This window comes from Camellia sinensis, chromosome 6, assembly GCF_055761805.1.
Source record: "Camellia sinensis isolate YWXY chromosome 6, ASM5576180v1, whole genome shotgun sequence".
Lineage (NCBI taxonomy): Eukaryota > Viridiplantae > Streptophyta > Magnoliopsida > Ericales > Theaceae > Camellia > Camellia sinensis.
In genome coordinates, this window is record NC_138966.1 from 28,814,905 (window position 1) to 28,835,995 (window position 21,091).

At 40.0% G+C, this 21,091-nt stretch overlaps 1 long non-coding RNA gene across 4 annotated transcripts in view; it reads right to left on the reverse strand.

Moving 5' to 3' along the window:
• Positions 1 to 1,450: 1,450 nt before the first annotated feature.
• The window catches only part of LOC114258310 (uncharacterized), a 36,860-nt gene continuing 17,219 nt past the window's right edge, over positions 1,451 to 21,091 (reverse strand). For all 4 annotated transcript variants that reach the window (XR_014332096.1, XR_014332097.1, XR_014332099.1 and 1 more), the window contains 3 exons: positions 5,347 to 5,401; positions 3,978 to 4,090; positions 1,451 to 1,786 (listed from right to left, as the gene is read on the reverse strand). This is a non-coding gene — a long non-coding RNA (uncharacterized LOC114258310). The remainder of the gene's footprint in view (positions 1,787 to 3,977; positions 4,091 to 5,346; positions 5,402 to 21,091) is intronic.

Sequence of the window (21,091 nt, forward strand, 5' to 3'; positions counted from 1 at the left end):
ACATTTTTTGGATTCTTTTTTCAATTGAAACCCGTGAATATGATTTTTTAGATATTGAATTAAATAAAGTTACACTGACATTATTTGTATCTCATATTGGTTGGACAAAAAACATTTGAGATTGTTTCCATTGTCCACCCCAAACTAGAATGCTTTGTTTGTGTTTGGCCAAAATATTTCACATTTTTTGACATTTGATATAACAAAAATTGTAAATCAACCAATAATGTTTTCCGTAGTCAAAAACAAATGAGCTGATTTTCATTTTCTAAGAGAAATATGTCACTAATTTTTTTTATCATTGTTTGTATCTTTTACTGTCATGGATTCTTATGATTGATTTTAATATTTAAAGATAATTATTAAAAAATTAATGATGCATATGTCGTCAATATAAATTGGTAACAAAAAGCCATGATATATATAACCCTCAATTTTTAAATGTAAAAAAATATTATTCAAATTAGAATTGTAGCAGTGTTACCACCACTACCCTCACCCATATCATCACCACCATCACTTTCACCACAACCACCATCACTTTCACCACAACCACCACCACTATTGCATTTTTTCTAGGATTGTAACTAAATAGATAAAACCACAAAAAGACAATTGTTGAAAAATATTTTTAGCAAAAAAAAAAATTCCTCTATCAAAATAGAGGATAAATATTGAAACTTTTTTCTTTTCCTCGAGACTGCCATACAATTGTCTTGAGTTGCATGAAATAATTCTAATTCAATTGGAATGAAATGGGACAATGTGGAGTTTTTTTTTTTTTTTTTTAATATTCTTTAAAAAAAACAATTTAAAAAATTGACCAACTTTTCAAACTATTTAGAAAACTAACCTGCTTTTTAAAATCGTACTTTGAAAATACAATTTCACCTTAAAATCGCATGTTGAAAATGCAATTTATGATAACATGAACTTCACTTTTTGAAATTGCATTTTCAATTTCAAAATCGCATTTTCAAAATGCGATTTCAAAAAACAAGTTAGTTTCCCAAATAGTTTGAAAAGTAGGTCAATTCTCTAAATTGTTTTTTTTTTTTAATATTAAAAAAAAAACTCGACAATGTCATATCTTGTAATTTAAAATATATATATATATATATATATATATATAACGTATCAACATAACTATAAAAGATATTCCACTAAAAAAAATTGTATTATTTATTCAAGTCATATTTCTCAAAAAGTGGATCCCACAATAATAGCTTCAAATAATTAAACAGAACTAATATGAAAGGAGGAAAACATAACTGCCTACTTCAATGCATATATATATCTTGGTTATAAATATATAATCACATAAGACTTTGGGATTTGACCCAATGGTCTAACAGCTACACATTAAGATGTTGTGAAGGGGAGGTAGGGGTTGAAATTGATAGAGTAGTGATAAAAATTTTAGTGGTAATCTAACTATATTAACACTATCTTTGTCAAAAAGTAAAAAAATCCCACAGTAGAGTTTTATATTCTTTAAATTGACTCAAATGTTTCAAAGCATATTCTTCACTATTTACATATAACCTATAAAGATATTTCACAATAAAATAGTTTTAAGGTCAATTTTGTACATCATTATCCATGTCTATATTGTCCGCACCAAGCATGACTCCAAGAGCATTATTTGCTTATATGTCATTCCTATCCCTTTGTTCATATAAGTAGGGCAACTTCAGCATTAGGGGAATAGCTACTCTTCTTGGAAATTTGTTTGCTTCCAATTCCAAGGGAGAGGGGACCACAAAAATCATACAGAAATTTTGATCTGAAAGAAAATCAAAGATAAGATACACTCTTCCAAAACTAGGAAAAGTTAACATGGAACAAGAACAAGAAATATTTCCAACAGTATTAATAAGATGGAAATGGGCATTGCTTGTATTACACAAACTTGTGAATTGACTATTTAAGCTCCATAACAATAGAAATGGCTCCAAATCATAGTATCTTTCTTCTTAGAAGAGATCAAAATTAATATATCAAATCAAAGTGAATGGCTTCAGTTTTTGATGTTTCTTGCATTTGGATAGAACTCTCTTACTGTCTTTTAAAGTCATTGTTCAATCAAATTTGTCCAATTCCTCTAAACAACCAATAGCTCATGACTACCTTGCCATTCTTTCCCAGAATCAATTATTTATTATACAAACTCTTCAATAGTGTTGGTTCCTATTAGACTATTGATGAGCCGTGATGGAAACCCTTTGCCATTTTCCTAAAAAATAGGTGGCCTGAAGTATACGGTCTATGCATTTTGGCCACAAGTTCAGTTTTGGATAATGGCAGCCCACTCATCAAAATTTAACAGTTTAGACCCTAGGAGTGGCATTGCCTAGCAAATTGTCAAGGGAAATTAGGCCTAATTTGGAACAAAGCCGAATAAGTAAGCAATAAAAATTAAGAAGTAAGAGAAAGAAATAAAGAACAAGAGTGCAAACCCCCTCCCAAAAATAAAAATAAACAAGAAAATGTTTTAAAAAAATGAAAGAAAGAAATAAAGAGAGAAGAAACAACATGTCAGATCATGTTTGTAGAGAAGATTAAGTGATGCCAAAATCATCACATCATAGCTCAATGGAGCACATCATCTCGAATTGAATGGAGTCAGGGGATTCGCTACTACTATTGGTCAAAATGAAAAATTAGAATAATGTCATACAAGCATAATTTTTGTGCAAAATTTTAACACAAAAAAAGATATGGCCTTTTGTGGTGCTTTCATTTTAAATCAAAACGACCCACCATTCTGCTCATAATTTCAAAAGTACTACTACCGGGAATGTCAAAAAAGTGGGAAGTTGGAAAAATAATTGCAAACTCAGGAAAGTACAAGTGATTTGTGCACTGAATTGTGCAAATAATGTTGTACTTTTATGAATTTACAATTATTTTGATATTTCCCTTTTTTTTTATATATATAGATTTCCCCATTATGTAGATGTACTTTTTTTTGTATAAAAATTATGTTTGTATACTATTTTCTCAACACAAAAAAAAAAAAATACAATAATTATGATAATGTGACACATCCCAATTGAAGAGTTTGTTTCAGCTAGCTAGACAAAAATTGCCAAGTAACCAAACCACTAGAGTTTCCTAATAACTATATTGATACAAAGCTGCCAACTGTTCTATTTATTAGAGTTCTCTACTAGTTATATTGTAGTAATGAGTTAGATCAAATGAGACAAGAATGTTACCCTTAACGTGTGCAACTCAATCTCAGTTGGACCTAGAAAAATACTCCTTGTTAGGAACTCAACAGCAAGTTTTGCTTATAAATACTACTCATTCTTTACAAGCTATTCACTCCTTTATGTTACATGAGCCTTTCACACCATAGAAACACTTTCGATAAACTTCTCTGAAACAAACACATAAAACCCTTTTACTAAAGAGAAAAACAATGTTGGCACTCACTGTGTTGATCACTCTCTGGTGGAGTTCACTAGGGAAGTCCATGCCCATTGACACTACAGTTGCACAAGATGGATCGGGGAATTTCACAAGAATCGCAGATGCCATTCTTGCATCCCCTAATTACAGTAAACGTAGGTACTACATAAAAATCAAAGAAGGCTTCTATAAAGAAAACATTTTCGTTGGAAAACAAAAAACAAATCTAACATTTGTTGGGGATGGCTGGAACAAGACGGTAATATCAGGCAACAAGAGCAATGGCACAGGTTTCCCAACCCATTATACAGCAACAGCAGGTCAGTCAACTAATTGATCTTTAGAGTTGAATTTGGATACTTGGATTTTGACTTAGGTTATGAATTCTAAATCTAGGCATCAGAAATCCTTTTAAGGCTGAAATTTTGATTGAAGAGAAATAAATTAAATTAGTAGATTGAATTAAAATTTATACCAGTCCCAACATTAGACTGACATTCTTTTTTCTTTCCTTCATTTATAGGGATAGAGGGTGCAGGCTTTGTTGCACAAGATATTACCTTTGAGAACACAGCCGGACCATACATGCACCAAGCAGTAGCATTAAGAAATTCAGCAGAAAATTCAGCATTCTTCAGATGCCGTTTTCAAGGGTATCAAGATACCCTGTACACTGCAAAAGGAAAACAATTTTTCAGAGAATGCGAAATTTACGGCACAGTAGATTTTATATTTGGGAATGCTGCTGTATTCTTTCAAAATTGTATAATCTACGCAAAGAAGCCTATTAACTTGCAGACAAACACAATAACAGCACAAAAAAGAGAAAACCCAAATGATAAAACTGGTACAATTATGCAAAATTGCACTATAAAAGCTGCAGATGACCTACGCCAACAAAATTTCAAATTTAAAACATTTTTAGGTAGGCCATGGGGGAATTTCTCAAGAACAATCATCATGCAAAGCTACCTTGATGATATAATTGACCCCAAGGGTTGGCTAGAATGGAATGGTCGTAGTCCAGACAGAGTTTATTACGCAGAGTACAAGAACGAAGGACCCGGAGCCAATACTGGAGGAAGAGTACCATGGGAAAAGGTAATTAATAGCTCCATTGAAGCAACTAATTTTACACTCAGAAATTTCATTGAGGGAGACAAATGGATTGCGGCAACAGGAATACCCTTCTTTCTAGATTTACTATAATTTTGTAATGTCCATTTCTAGGGCTTACGTTACAAATTGCCAATCATTGGCATTTCTAGCTTTTTACTCAAACTTGTATAATAAATACATTTGTCATCTTCAGTCCAGAACATCCTTCATTGATAAAATCCTAAAGATTCTCTCTTTCATCACTTATCGAGGATTTAAGGCTTTTTCCTTTCATCTTGCACAACTTCCTTCAAAGATTGCAATGCAAAGACAATGATGTGGAAGTGTTTCATTTACATTATGGACATTTTACGGTTGGCTAAATATATTTCTTTTTGGTGTTTTGGCACATTTGAGTGCTGTTAGAATTCAATTAATGAATTGCATATACCCAAATATTATGTTTTTGGCCTTGCCTAGTCCAGTACTGGCCAAATTTACATAACCTGTCATTAACTTATTCAAAGTTATACCTACAATCCTCTTATTGGAACTTTTGTTAGATACCAAGAAGTTAGCTACAATTGCTCTCTCACAGAACTTAAATTATTTTAAGTCAGATGTCAAACTAGAGTTATCATGTAAAAATCCATTCTATCATCGCCTATGATGACTTCAACCAAACTCACAGCACAGTACAAACTGGGTTCTCTATAAGTCCAAACAAAACTAATTTAAGATTTATAGATTTCTTTCCGGATCCAAACTAACCAACCAATGAAAATCAAATACCGGTAAATAAAAGAAAGATCTGAGAGTCGTGGACCATACCTTAATCATGCTTTGATTAATTTACACTGATTACAAACCCCCATTGTGAAGGCACCTATTCAAAGATGAGAATTGTGTCAGGACATAATTGATGATCGCCTGAAAATTTTTGCAGCACAAAAGAGTCGATTCTTTTCATAATTAAAAGACAGCTTCGTATAACATGAAAACTTTCTCAAGAACGATCATCATGCACAGCTTCCTTGATGGCCATAGTCTAGACAAAGTTTACTATGCATAGTATGAGAACAGAAAACCATAGTTAGCACTAAAGGAAGAATACAATTGGCAATGGTAATTAATAGCTCCACAGAGTAGCTAACTTTACACTACAAAATTTTCATTGGAGGGGACTTCTGGATTCCATTGATAGGCATTCCATTTTTTCTCGATTTACTATAAATTTGTAACATACGACATCAACTCCCATGCATTCAGTGACTGCTGTTCATAGGCACTTACACACTAGATAAATATGTCTTGCCAATATGTTGCATGTTTGAGTACATATTCTCTACGTTTTCAATGTACCAGTGTGACTAATTGAGCATACAATGGATGTGATATTGTTGTATTAATCCTAGTCTCATGCCCAAGATTACCCAAACATATTAACAAGCACATCAATGATCAAGCTCACCCAAACATATTGGCAAGCATATCAATGATGTATGAACAAGTGCCTTTTAAATGAGAACAACACAATCACTAGATATAGGAAGTGTTAGGGGAAAGAGCAGACCTAAATTGACGTGGGCTAATATAGTAAATAGAGATATTAATCTTTTTAATTTGACTAACCAAATGACTTTTAATAGAATCGAGTGGAGAAGAATGATTCATATAGCCGGCCCCATTTGATAAGACTTAAGGCTTTGTTTGGTTGGTTGGTAACACAATCATTGGATATCACTCTCCAACAATTTCATTGTAGACAGTGTATACATGCATAATTAACATGATTTATACTTGGAAAACTAATCCTGTGGATCAGCTTATCAAATCATCCCTTGTGGATGTCAATATTTATTTTATGCTCAAATTCAAAACCTTCAATAAAATGGCTATTGGCAAGAAAAAATAAAAATTGTATATAAGTGAACTTGGAGCTAATAAAATCGATCATCCATTAAGTTTAAGATATTTTGTAGTCATTAATGCCCAGGTAATGGGATATCTCCTTATAAAGCCCTTAATTCAGAAATGGCGTATTTGGCACACCAGTTAGGATGAGAATGTGGGACTCTCATCTTGGCATAAAGATAGACATATATATATATATATATATATACATATTTTGATTCATGTCACACTACTAAAAAAAAAAATTGCGACCGCCACGAGCCGACACAAATAATAGAAATGTGGTCACAAAAGACCTTTTGCAACCATGTGTTGGAAAATAGGGGACGCGAATGTGGGGTGGCAAATACCATTTGCTACGGCAAAGCAACGGTCATAAATTATTTGCAACCGCCTAACCTACTTATGACGTTCGTTGTTTTGTGGTCGCAAAAAATGAAAAACTTACTAATATTTATGTTTTGTTACACGGACTTGGGTATGGGTGTCAGATGCAGGTACGTACCTTGAGGTCGGACTCATCAAACCATAAATTTAAGGGTAGGTGGACTCAACAAAAAATGTCATATTTTTATATTTTTAATCAAATATGTGAGATAAAATTGTCCTACATGTAACTTATAGTGTCAAGAAGACATTTTATAGCAATTATACAACAATATGTACATATAATAACAGTATTATATATAATTATATAAGAAGTGTCTGTTAAAAAGTAGCAGACACATATCCCATACATACCCTTGTCCGAGTGTCAAGTGTTTGACACAAGTATTTGATTTATTTTGAAGAGTCCATTTAAGTTGTAACATAGCGTTTGGGCAACCATCTTGTTACCGTTGCAAATAGTCTTCAATGAAATTTCATAAAAATGCTAGAAGAATATCCTTATTATAAAAACAATTATTTGCAAATTATTAATTATTATAAAAATCGTATATAATATGCTACAAAGATATCAATTACAAGCACCTAACGACATTTTTTATGAAAAATAATATAAAATTAACAAATTAATTTAACTCTATAATAGAATGTGGTGAAGGTGGTTTTGGAAATACTCTACTATCCTGATGAACGCTCTTGATCCTCAAATTGACACCTGAAAAGGGAATTAACACTCCAGTCGGGGGTGCCAGAATTAGCACTCCGACAGATAAGTTAGTATATGTCTCAAGTTTGCTTGTAACTTAAGTTTTAAGATCTGTTCTCACGTACCTTTCTTTGGCTGATGTTCCTCTATTTATATTTTTCTTTTGGGCCCTTGGGTCGGGCCAACTCTTGATCTATTGCACGTTTATTTATTCGGCTTTTGTTCTATTGATCCTATGGCCGATTAATATATATTCGGCTTTGGGATCGTCCAGGATGAAGCCGAATACAACTTCCGCCCTGACTATCCTCAAACCACTTATTCGGCTTTCTTGCACGTATGTCAAATATATCCGACTCCCACAATTGCCCCCCAAACATTCCATTAACACCAGTTGGTCGGCATGTTTGGTTTCGAATTTGAAAAGTCAAAGAAAGAACAGCGGTTAACCTCATTCCAACGCATGCCAGAACACACGCTTTTTAGGCATCATTACATCTTCCCGCCTCTTCGTATGTTTTCTTCATTTAATGCGATTCGACACTATGTTGTCCCTTCGAATGTAAGTTTTTTTTGAATACTCAAAGCTTTTGGTTTGCCTTTCGATATACCTCCATTTCGCGACCTCTACAACTTCTTCCAATTTTTCATTATCTTCTACTTCTTTGTAAGTTCTCTTCTCCTTCATTTCGAATCTCATTTCCTTGTTTATTTTTGGTTTTGCATACTCCTTAGACTGGCTAGGATGGCAAAACATTTGAAAGGACTCCTTTCTGCGGATCAAATTTCCGGCTTTTGACGCCATTTTTCCATCCCCGACGATGTCCATCTGTCACTCGTGAGTCGTGGCAGACAACACCATTGATATGGAGAGGGCAAATAAAAGTACAATCATCTTCCCTCTTCTATCAATTGCTGAGGGCGGAGTCCGTTTCCCCCTCCATCTATTTTTTAGGGCCGTCCTTCACCACTAGGGTTTAATCACTTCTCAACCAAACGTAAATTTTTACTGAATAATAATGGGCATTGTAGAATTAAACCGATGTCTTAGGCTTGAACTTGGGATCCCTGCTATTCGGCATTGTTATGCCTTGGCCAAATCCTCTAGCCGGCAGGGACGCCACTTCCTCAAAGCTAAGGACACCGACCATCATTTGGTTACTATGCTTGCCAGCTCTGGCAAGCATGTTGACGATGTCATGGTCGTTATCCGCGGCAATTGGGAATTCGGCGAGGGCAAAGATCGCCTAGATCCAGTGCCTAGGCGGAAAGGCGAACCAGGTGGCCATATAATCCCCCACGTATATTTGTTGAATACTTATCCGGCTTAAATCCTTCTTTCTTACAATTTTATTTTATGCAGGTAACGACTTGAAAAAAGTTCTCGTTTTGGCCGACGACGCTGTTCTTGCACAGATTAAAACGACGCTCCACTTCTTTGGCCATGCGAATCTCCAGAAGCAAGGCAGGGTGGCCCATATACTTCTAAGATACGAGCTGACTTACACCATGTTCTCGGCTGCAGATAACATTCCGATTCCGAGGGGTGAAGAACAGCTTACGGCGCTTGTTTTTCCGAACTTCAAGAATCTTAGGCAAATTGGTCTTAAAGCTTCAGATTCAGAGCCAGCGGATGAACAAGTAGTGGAAGAAGTTGCTGAGCAATCGAATCAACCCTTGGAAGGATCCGAAAGATTAGAGGAGGAGGTTGACGCGGCACTGAATTTGGCTTTTGAGGAAGCCGGCCTCAATCCTCCATCAACTTCGGGCTGACCGGACGTCTCCTTTGGAGATATTTTCATTGACTTAGGTGATCTTCCCGGCTCATATCCTGATAGCATGGCCGGTGAGTCGCTTACTCAGTTGGCCAGGAGGAAGAATGCTGAGAGGATGGCTGGACATAAGAAAGCCAAAGCCGAACGATCTCAGCCTCCACCCCCTCCACCTAAAGTTAGAACTAAGTCTACACCACTTGTTCCTGTTGAGGAGACGGCTCACGTTGATACGGCCGAAACGGAGCTTATTATCGACTAACAGGAGGGCCAAGTGTCAGAGCAACGGGAGGAAAAGCGTCCGGTCGAGACCGAAGCCGATTATTCGGAAAACCTGGTCGATAAACGGCCACGCATAGAAGAATCGAACCTGGTTGTGCCGTTTACAATACAACCCAGGATAAAGAATGTGCCGATTGCTTCCAACCCATCGGCAGTGAAAGATGATGCAGTGGCCTTAAGCTTGGCCTTCTCAATTTCATTGTCGGTTGACAGGGCGACCTTTTGGGCAGAGCCGGATTTGTTAACCATAGCATTAGCCACTCAATCGGCAATATTGGTATATGACCTGATCCTTATAGTTCTACATCAAAAACTAAGATTTTCTATATCATCTTTCATATTGATTTCTCGGTTTGTAGGTGGCGGAGAGGATAGCTGAGATTGGCCGTCGCCAATATGACGCAATCGAGCAGATCGACTTCCTCACAGCCGAATTGGAAGCTGAAAAGAACAATGCAGCAGAGGCCTCTCGCCGAGCCGAATCTGAGGCCACCAAAACGGCGGAAGAAAGAGCGAGGGCCGATGCCGAAGCTGATAAGGCCAAGAGTTTCGATCGAATGAGATTGGCCGCTGAAGAAAGAGCGAGCGCAAGGGAAGAAGCGCTCAAATTGGCCAACGAGACGATATCCAAGCTCGAGGCCGATTTGGAAGAATCGAAGAAGGCGGTGGAAAAGGCCGAATCCGAGACTTCCAAGGCATTTCAAGCTGACAAGGATGCAGCTCTAGAGAGCTATGTAGAAGAAGTGCCTAAGTTTGAGAATAGGGGCTTCAAACACGACTGGCTCAAAGCGTTAGCTGTCGCTAACGTGATATCGAAACAGCCGATTCCGTGCGAGCAGGTAGACGTTGAGCCGCTGGAGTCTGACCCTGAGAACTAACCTAGGCTCAAAGTGACATTCATTTTGTTAGATTTTTTAATGTATGTAGGTTTTGTTAGATTCTTAGGGTAACTTTCATGTGTAAATTGACTTCTGTATGCACTCAATTTATGAATGAAAATTGTCTTTGCCTTTCTGCTTACTGAATGTGCGTGTTAACAACTAAGTAAGATGTAAAGCCATGAAATAAGTTTTAACGGAATTACTAAATTAATTCGGCGCTAAATTAACTGCATAGCTTTGCCAAGCCGAATATATTAGTGCCTCTGCCTTTGACCCAAAAAATTAACCTAATGAACGTGGCCAAATAGATTATCGGTCGTTCATGAATTGGCTGGGGCAGCCTATCTTTTCTTCACAAAGGACTAATATTAGGCCAAATAGATTAATAAATCTGCCCTTGCCCCAGCGGATTAGTGAGAGTGGCAGCCGATTATCAACCATTCATGAATTGGCTGGGGCAACCTATCTTTTCTTCACAAAGGACTGATATTAGGCCGAATAGATTAATAAATCTGCCTTTGCCCCAGCAGATTAGTGAACGTGGCAGCCGATTATCAGCCGTTCATGAATTGGCTGGGGCAGCCTATCTTTTCTTCACAAAGGACTAATATTAGGCCGAATAGATTAATAAATTTGTCCTTGCCCCAGCGGATTAGTGAACGTGGCAACCGATTATCAGCCGTTCAGGAATTAGCTGGGGCAGCATTGAAGAGATCGCTTTGGGAGCAGTGAACTTGCGAGTAATAAAATGGTGGTTGCTTCGTGCACGTAGGTTCCATTAGTGTGTTCAAACTCAACTCAACCTAGTCCGTCGAACAAGGTTGGATAAGTGTGAATGTTAGGTAGATTATTCTTCAACAACAGAGGGGAAGGTAGGACACTGGCTGAGCTGGACTCAGTGATGAATCGAGGTGGCAAACCTTCGCGAACGGGAAGTAGGACGACTGGGGAGCGCGAGAGGCGTCACTCTCCACGTCATTGAAGTCACCTAGGAAGGAGAAGCGACAGCGGAGAAACACCCCTCATTCGCAAAGTGAGGCCAGTAGGCCACCGCACTCGCTGAGTTTTTCTGTCTTTATCGGGAACAAACCGATGACGGAAGCAGATTCGATCATCCGAGATCCAAATGTGGCAGTTGAATTTGCACGACAGATTTTTTCGCCAGAAGTCCAGCAGTCGATGATTGGTCGACCGGATTTCGAAGTGTTTCGAGAGGGCATTCATGGAGCAGTGAAAAGGCTATACACCGCCTATGAGATCGGCATACGCCTACGTGCCGCGCGGCGGGAGATAGAGCAAAATGATGAACGCATTCGTAACTTGGAAGCTCACGCGGAGAAAGCCGAGCGGGAGTTAAGAAAAATCAAAATTGTTGAGACACAGTTAACCGGCCAAGCTAACCCGATTGTGGAGGAAAAGGTGACCCAACGGCTTATAAGTCATGCGATTGCCGATCGAGACACGGCAAGCATGTTTGCAATAGAGGCTGCAAAAACCAGGGCTTATGAACAAGGCTTCCATGACTGCCGAAAAGTTGGGATAAAGAAGACCAAGGAAAAACTTGCCGAGGAGGTCTGTCGATGCGAGAATTGTGAATTCAAGCACGGGTGGGTCAAAGCTCTCCAGGCCGCGGAGGCTCTCCTGGCATCAGGCGTTGATTCGGCGTCACCGTTATATCAAGGTCATCATTTTCCCTTCGCGGCTTTCGAAGTCAAGAAAAGCGACGACGAGGGTGATGCCGAATAAAACTGAACATATTGTACCGCTTTAATGTAAATTGGAAGCGAATTATGTATTCTCGATTAATTTAATGAAACTTATTATTTTAAACATTTGCATGTTATCTCAGTCTATGTTTATAAATTCAATCAAGATCATCTACCATTTTACATCAACTGCATTTATGCTTGTCAATTATAATATGCACGAAAGGAGCGCCGAATTCAGAGGCGTTTTGCCCTGGCCAACAGTGATTTCCACAAAGGGCGCTCCGAATTCGGAGATTTATTCGGCTTAAACGTGATTTCTACGACGAGCGCTCCGAATTCGGAGGTTTATTCGGCCCAAACATGATTTCCCCGAAAGGCACTCCGAATTCGAAGGCTTTTTATCTTGGCCAATCGTGATTCACGAAGGGCACTCCAAATTGGGAGGCTTATTCGGCCCAAACGTGATTTTCATGAAGGGTGCTCCGAATTCGAAGGCTTTTTGTCTTGGCCAATCGTGATCTTCACAAAAGGCGCTCCGAATTCAAAGGCTTTTTGTCTTGGCCAATCGTGATTCACAAAGGGCGCTCCGAATTCGGAAGCTTATTCAACCCAAACGTGATTTTCACGAAGGGCGCTCCGAATTCGGAGGCTTTTTGTGAAAATCAAGTTGGGCAAGAGAAAACATTGTATTAAAAATGAAAAGTGTACATAGCGAAAAATCAAAACAAGTTGTCATGCCGTACAAGTTAATGATAGAATTTGCGCAAGTGTATGGAATTCCACGGACGCGGCAAGCTTCTTCCATCCATGTCCTTGAGCCAATATGCCCCTGTCCCTGCGATTGAGTCAATCTAATAGGGGCCGTCCCAGTTGGGACCCAACTTTCCGTCAGTGGGAATCCTAATAGCAAGCAGCACTGTCTTGAGGACCAATTCTCCTGGTGTATAACGGCATACTGAACACGCTGATTGTATGATTTAGCGAGCTGTTGCTGGCACCGTGCCATGGAAGCAAGGGCACGATCTCGGCGTTCTTCAATTAGAGTCAAGTCCAAGGCCAACATCATGTCATTTCGACCAATGTCAAAAACCCTCGATTTCAAGGTTGGGAGGCCGATCTCCAGGGAGATAATTGCCTGCAAACGGCGTTTCCCCAGTGGACCGCCTTAGAGTAGTGCGATGAGCCCATAGCACGCTGGGCAACTCTTCGACCCATCTGCCCTTAGCTTTCTCTAACCTTTTCTTGATGCCGTCCAAAATAACCTTATTGGTGGACTCCGCTTGACCATTGCTTTGAGGGTAAGCCGACGAGGAAAAGTAGGGCCGAATACCATGTGTTGCACAGCTCACGATATACACCACAGTCGAACTAGGTTCCGTTGTCTGAAACAAGTGCTCGAGGTATACCGAACCTCGTTATAATGTTCCTCCATACAAAACGCTTAATGTCGGAATCCCGAATATGCTTTAGTGCCTCCGCTTCGACCCATTTTGTGAAATAATCTGTCGCGACAATTAAGAATCGCCTGTTGCCTGGGGCCCGTGGTAATGGTCCAATGATATCAAGCCCCCATTGAGTGAACAGCCAAGGACTTGTGATAGAGTTTAACTCCTCAGCAGGCAAATGGTTCAAGGGAGAAAACTTCTGGCATTGCTCATATTTCTTGACATAACACTCGGCATCAATTCGCATGGTTGGCCAATAATACCCCTGCGTTACAGCTCGATGGGCCAAAGAACGCCCGCCCGAATGAGCGCCACAACTGCCTTCATGTATTTCAAACAGAAGTTCTTCGACTTCATCGGGGTGAACACATTCTAAATACGGCCCTGAGAGAGATTTTTTGTAGTGCTTTCCCTGCGGATCCAAGTAGTATCGCAAGGCCTTGTTTCGCAGCTTGTGCGCTTCCTTCTTATCCGTCGGGAGCTGCTCTGAAGATAGGAATGTGGCGATAGGATCCATCCAACTCGGACCCGGTTCGATAATGTTGATCTGAACTGATTCTGAAGAGGCAATGCTCGGCTCAAGGACGAATCCAACTTCAATTGTCCGCTTAATTTCTGAGTTGATGGCATAGGCTAAACAAGCCAGAGCGTCTGCATGCATGTTCTGATCCCTGGTAATTTGATTTAGCTCGTGGTGATCAAATTTCGCGAGCAAAGAATTCGTCGTTTTCATATAAGCTGCCATGCGGTCATTTTTGGCTGCATATTCCCCTTTCAGCTGGTTGATTACAAGCTTTGAGTCACAGAAAACAAACGCCGCGCACCGAGGAGAAGTGCATTCCGAGGCCGGTTAACAGTGCTTCGTATTCGGCCTCATTGTTTGATGCATCGAAACCCAATTTGACGACCTGCTCGATTATTGCCCCTTCGGAGGTCATGATTACTACGCCGGCCCCACTGCCACACTGGTTGGAAGAACCGTCACAATACATCTGCCATACATCACCAACATACATTCTCCAGTTGGGCTGGGATTGCAATTGATCAGATTTGTAGTCGACTAGGGATCCTATGAATTCGGCTACAAAGTCAGCTAGCACTTGCCCCTTGATGGAAATTCTAGGTAAAAACTGGATATCATACTAGCCGAGTTCCAAGGCCCATTTCGAAACGCGCCCCGATGCTTCCGCGTTGCGGAGAGCCGAACGGAGGGGATAATCTGTTAATACCCTAATACACCCCTAGAAGTAAAGCATCAGTTTTCTTGCGGCCATGACGAGAGCAAGGATAAGTTTTTCCAATGGAAGGTAATGTGTTTCGGCGTCGGCCATTGCTTTGCTTACATAGTAAACCGATCGCTGCTCCCCAAGTTCTTCCTTTAACAATACGGTGCTAACCGCCTGGTCGGATACCGCCAGATACAAAATAAGGGGATTGCCTGCCGCAGGTGTTACCAAGAGTGGTACTAAACGGAGATAGGATTTCAAGCCGTCCAAAGCTGCCTGGCACTTGGGTGTCCAGTCAAATGCCCTACCTTGCCGAAGTGTGTGAAAAAATTGTCGACAACGATCTATGGAACGGTTAATAAACCTGTTGAGTGCGGCGGCCATTCCCATCAGCTTCTGAAGCTGTTTCACTGAGTGAGGGGAGCCAAGCTCTAAAATTGCCGTTATTTGCATCGGGTTGGCTTCAATTCCACGGTTGTTAACTATGTAGCCAAGGAATTTGCCGGATCCGATGCCGAATGCACACTTCGAGGCGTTCAGCTTCATCTTGTACTTTCGAATGATGCCGAATGTCTCTTCCAAATCGGCTATATGGGAGTGTTTTTCCTTGGATTTGACCACCATATCGTCGATGTATACTTCCATAGTACGACCGAGTTATTCCTTGAACATTGCAATTACTAGTCTTCGATAGGTTGCTCCCGCATTCTTCAGCCCAAAAGGCATGACCTTGTAGCAATAGGTCCCTCTTGGGGTAAGGAAAACGGTTTTCTCTTGATCCTTCGGATGCATGGCAATTTGATGATAACCCCTATAGGCGTCCAAGAAGCTCATGCGTTGATGATTTGCCATTGCGTCCACGAGTTGGTCTATTCTGGACAAAGGAAAACAATCCTTGGGACAAGCTTTGTTTAAGTCCGTGAAATCCACACAAACATGCCAAGAGCCATTCTTCTTTTTCACAACCACAGTATTTGACAACCATGTAGGATAGGTTACCTCTTGAATTGCCCCGGCGTCAAGTAACCGATCTACTTCTTCAACAACGGCCGAGGTATGCTCCACGGCTGACCGCCGACTTCTTTAAATAATTGGCTTACACTTCGGATCAACGTGTAAACGGTGTTAGGTCACTGATGGATCCACTCTTGGCATCTCATATGGGGACCATGCAAATACATCAATATTGCCGAGTAAGAAGGATACCAGCTCCTGCCTTTCAACTGTATCCAAGGAAGCGCTGATTATGAAGAACTTCTCAAGATTCTTGTCTATGTCGACTCGATGCAGGGCTTCAGTTGCCTTTTCGCTTGGAATCCTCCCAACATCTTCGAGGCTCTCCCTATCCGGTACCTCAATGGAATGCACTTCCACCTCCTTTGGTCTCTTCACAGCCAGAAGATAGCATGCCTACGGCGATTTCTGAAAGCCGCAAATTTGTTTGATTCCGTACTCAGTCGGAAAACGAAGTAGTTGGTGGTAGGTACTTGGCACGGCTTGCATCGTATGCAACCAAGCTCTGCCCATGATGAGATTATACGGCGAAGGAAGCTTGACAACCAAAAATTCCACGTCCACTGATCTAGTGTCGGCCCATACGGGTAGTGTGATTTTGACCAAAGGGTACTCCGAGTTAGCATTGAAGCCGAACAACGGATAATCCGCCAGGGACAAGTCCGAGTCAGTAAAGCCAAGTTTGATGAAAGTTTTGTAATACATTATTTCCGAAGTGCTGCCCTGGTCAATGAGAACACGCCCAATGGAGAATTTGTTGACGCGTAGCTCGATGACGAGGGGATTAGTATGGGGAGGGTTATTCCAACTAAATCACTATCATCGAAACTGATCCTTCCAGTGTCAAGGAGCCGTTTTGCTAGCGTCAAAGGGCTATGTGGGCTTGACTGAAACTGGATTGTTTGTACCTCGGACGACACCAGCAGGCTGTATATCATATGAATTACACCCAAAGGGGGTGACTGCGGCCGTATGGCTACTATATTTGTTGAATTGTTCTTTCGGAGGTATTGCGTAAGACGGCCGTCTTGCACCAATTCTTCAAGGTGATCTTTTAATGAATAACAACTATCGGTGTCGTAACCATGGTCTTTATGATAGTCGCACCGTTTATCCTATCTTCTCGCATCGGAAGGCCCCGTCATCTTAGGTGGCCACTTGAAGAAGGGAAGGTGCTGTACTTTCGACAGGATCTTACTGATCGGCTTTGCTAGCTCTGTATATTTCTTGCCTGAGTGCCTTGTGCACCTGTTATCCACTTGATACTGTTCATTAGTTCGATGTGAACATTGATCGTTTGATCGGCACGAATCACGCCTTTTATCTTGTTTAGGTTGCCTCCGCCGCTCTGGGCTTTTTGATGGCACGATGCTAATCGGCTGAACAATTCCCGACGTGGCCGCCTCAACGGCTTGACGTCCAGTTTTGACCCGCAAGGCATCGTCTTCAACTTTGCAATACTCTTCGACCTTTTTCATTAATGCCTAGACGGTTTTGGGGGGCCGCCTGGATAACGAACTGCGGAGGGGGCTATCTGGATGCAATCCCATCTTAAAGGCAGTGATGGCCATGGAGTCATTGCAAACATCATCTATCAGATTAAAGCACTCCCAATAGCGGGCCAAGTATGCACTAAGAGTTTCTTCTGGTTTGATTTGCATGGCCCAGAGAGAGTCGGCTTGCTTCGGCTGGACCTCATTAGTGATGAATCTCGCCCTGAATGACTTTTGGAGTTGGTGAAAGTTCTTAATTGATGCCGGCTCCAATTTATAGTACCATCTCACGGCCAGAGGTCCCAGGCTACTTGGAAATATTCGACACATGAGGGCTTCGTCGTCAACATGGAGCGTCATCGCTTGCTTATAATGACGAATGTGATCAATGGGGTCCGACTTTCCATCGTAGAGGGTGAACGATGGTGCCTTGAACTTTTTGGCAAGCACAGCCCTTGCAATACGGTGCACGAAAGGGTCATGTTTATCTTCCTCATCCGAATCATTGCTTCTCCTTCGTTTATGCCGTACATGTGGACTTCCTTCAGATGAGCTGGATACATCAGCGCGTCCTTTCTTTCTGGGCTCAGGGGACGGTGAGTCTGAATCACTGTCATTATTGCGTTTCTGAAGTCGACGTTGTCAATCATCCCTCTTTCCCGAAGGTCAAACTCGGTCTTGGCATGCAGCTTGTTGGGATTTCGCCACCTCCAAAGCCAAATCCTGGCGCAAGCGTTCATTCTTAGCAATCATGTTCTCAAGCCGCTGTTCATTTTGCTTTGGTTGGTCCATAATCGCCTACATTGTCTCCTGCATTGAAGTCGAAAGTGAAGTCAGAGCTACTGAATCAAAGTTCAATGCACGTCGCGCGGCGATATTCTCCGATCCCAGCATGGTTCTTGGAGTGAGGTCTTCTCGTGGTGCAGTTTCGCCAACGACTATCGGAGGATCTTCTGTGACACTCGCCATGAATATGCTTGAGTATTCCCACAGACGGCGCCAATTGTGGTGAAGGTGGTTTTGGAAATACTCCACTATCCTGATGAACGCTCTTGATCCTCAGATTGACACCTGAAAAGGGGTTTAACACTCCGGTTGGGGGTGCCGGAATTAGCACTCCGACGGATAAGTTAATATATGTCTCAAGTTTGCTTGTAACTTAAGATATAAGGTCTGTTCTCACGTACCTTTCTTTGGCTGATGTTCCTCTATTTAAATTTTTTTTCTTTTGGGCCCCTAGGTCAGGCCCACTCTTGATCCGTTGCACGTTTATTTATTCGGCTTTTGTTCTACTAGTCCTACGGCCGATTAATATATATTCGGCTTTGGGATCATCTAGGATGGAGCCGAATTCAACTTCCGCCCTGACTATCCTCAGACCACTTATTCGGCTTTCTTGCATGTATGTCAAATATATCCGGCTCCCACACAGAAATATCAAACTATTTTCACATATATATTCAAATGTTATAAGCGATAATAATAGACAAATAAAGTAATAAATGTAAAGAGTTATATTTGTGAAAGTTCTAACGTTCATACATGTATCACATGATATATAATGAAAGCTATGCCTTTTTCTTAGAAGCTTTCAAATGTTGCCATGTGTCCATGTAACAATCTACCATGTGTCCTCTCCGAGTAATGTGTTTTCTATTTTCTCTATTCTATGTCATTTTGTTTTCCCAAAACCTCTAAAGTTTATTTATTCTCTTTCTTTTTGTCTTCTTTTGCAATATTTAATTCTCCATGTGTGATTGTTTTGTGATTTTTCATCTTTACATTAATTAAACTATTGCTTCTCTTCATTTTTACATTAATTAATTAAATTGTTACATCTCTATTAACTTTGCATCTATTCATCTTGCTCTAATCAATAGTACACTCTAATTTGTTTTTGTAGACAATTCTTAAAATTTCTTATTTTCTTTTTTTTTTTTTTTTTTTTTTTTGGTAAGATTTTGATTATTTGTTCCAAGAAACTCCTATTATGATAGTCGAACTTCGCAAAATATCATAGAGTATAACGATTCCGATTTAGACCTAACATGTTTATTGTTTTGGATCCGGGATTGCTTGTCTTATTTGGTTGTTCATATCCTTATTCATCTTATTTTTGATTGAGTTTGATTGTTTGAATGTCTTTGTTGCATTTGGAACAGGTCGGGAGTTTGTTTCTCAATAGAATTGTTGCCCAGATTTTGGTCAATTCGCTCGGGCAATCTTTTTGTTGCTCAAGCGGTCCTTGAGAACTTTCAATATATTTGCAGGTCTGCAAAAATACTGGGAGGGTGTATTTTTCGCTTGAACGGTGTTTTTTGTGCTCGAGCAGTCTTGCCTCGAGCGGTCTTTGCGAACTCTCTGCAAAAGTACTGGGAGATGGTGTTCTTCGCTCGAGCAGTCACTTTGTTCGCTCGAGCGGTCTCACTTATTGTGTCTTGTCATTTAAGCGGTGTTTTGGTCGCTTGAGCGATCTGCACGTATATCAGATCGTAACAGCTACTTTTTAAATCACTTTTTCATCTCTCTCTAAACATTTCAAAAACCCTAAATCTAGACCTTCTCTCTCTAAAGCTCATCTTCAACCTCTAAATACTTTCAATCTATTGATCTCTACACCCTAGTCCCTTTGATAAAAAGGTAGAGCTCACCTAGAGCTTCGTTTTAATTGGAACAACGTTGGTTTTCAGCTTCGTCGAGGTTTCTCTACTCTCTCCCTTGTCTTCTAGCTTTGAGGTAGAGATTTCTCCACACTTTTGTAAGGTTTTTAACTTGATTATTTGCTTTTCTAAACAATATTGTGATTTGGGAATTTTTGGATAAACCTAAGGTTTTAGTTTTGAAATCAAAAGAGAGGTTTTCAAAATGGTTTCATGGAAATGATTGTGGGTTTGTAAATGTGGTTGACTTGTGATAAAATGGTGAATTTTTATCCTTTGGAATTAATTTATAAAGAAAATGGGATTTTGCCCTAAAATGTGAATACTTGATTTTGTAAAAAGGAAATGGAAATTATGTTGGGTTTTTTGAAATTGGAATGATGATGATGATGATGATGGTGGAGTTGGATATACATTATCACTCCCATCTTAAAATTTTGAAATGTTTATCTTTATTGAAAATTATCTATCTGTTAAAGATATCTGTTTTGGGCTATCGGTGGAGAATCGCTATGATTGTTGTAGAAATTGCATAAGAATTAGAGAACTGAAACTAATTTCTCATCTATTTGCATTGAGCATTGTGCATACTTAACACATTGGAAAATGTACATTGTTTTGAGAAAAAAATGGTGAATACCTTAGTGAATCTGGGCAGGGGGTGTGCTTATGGTATTATTGTTGGCATGTGTGTCCTTAGTGAAAGTTCAGAAATTCGTGCGGTTAGGTGTCGAGCTTTCCGGTTAGTATCGGTAAAAATGGCAATTAATAGTGCTTGTATAGCCTACTTATAGACACGTACTTAGAGATTCCCAGTGTTGTATCTACTTCCCTATTTTCTATTGTAAAGAAAGTGATTTTCATGAATTGTGATATAATCTAGCATTGCATGGTTTTTTGAAAGAGATGTAAAACGTTTTGACACGAGCATTGCATATGCATTCACCTTATAACTTTGTTAAGATTTATACACTGTGTTAGAGTATCTCTACTGGGTTTTGACTCACCCTATGTGAAAAATCATTTTCAGGTGCTGATGATATATCTCCGCCAAGGCCGTAGCTTGGGAGACCTTGAAGCCAAGAGC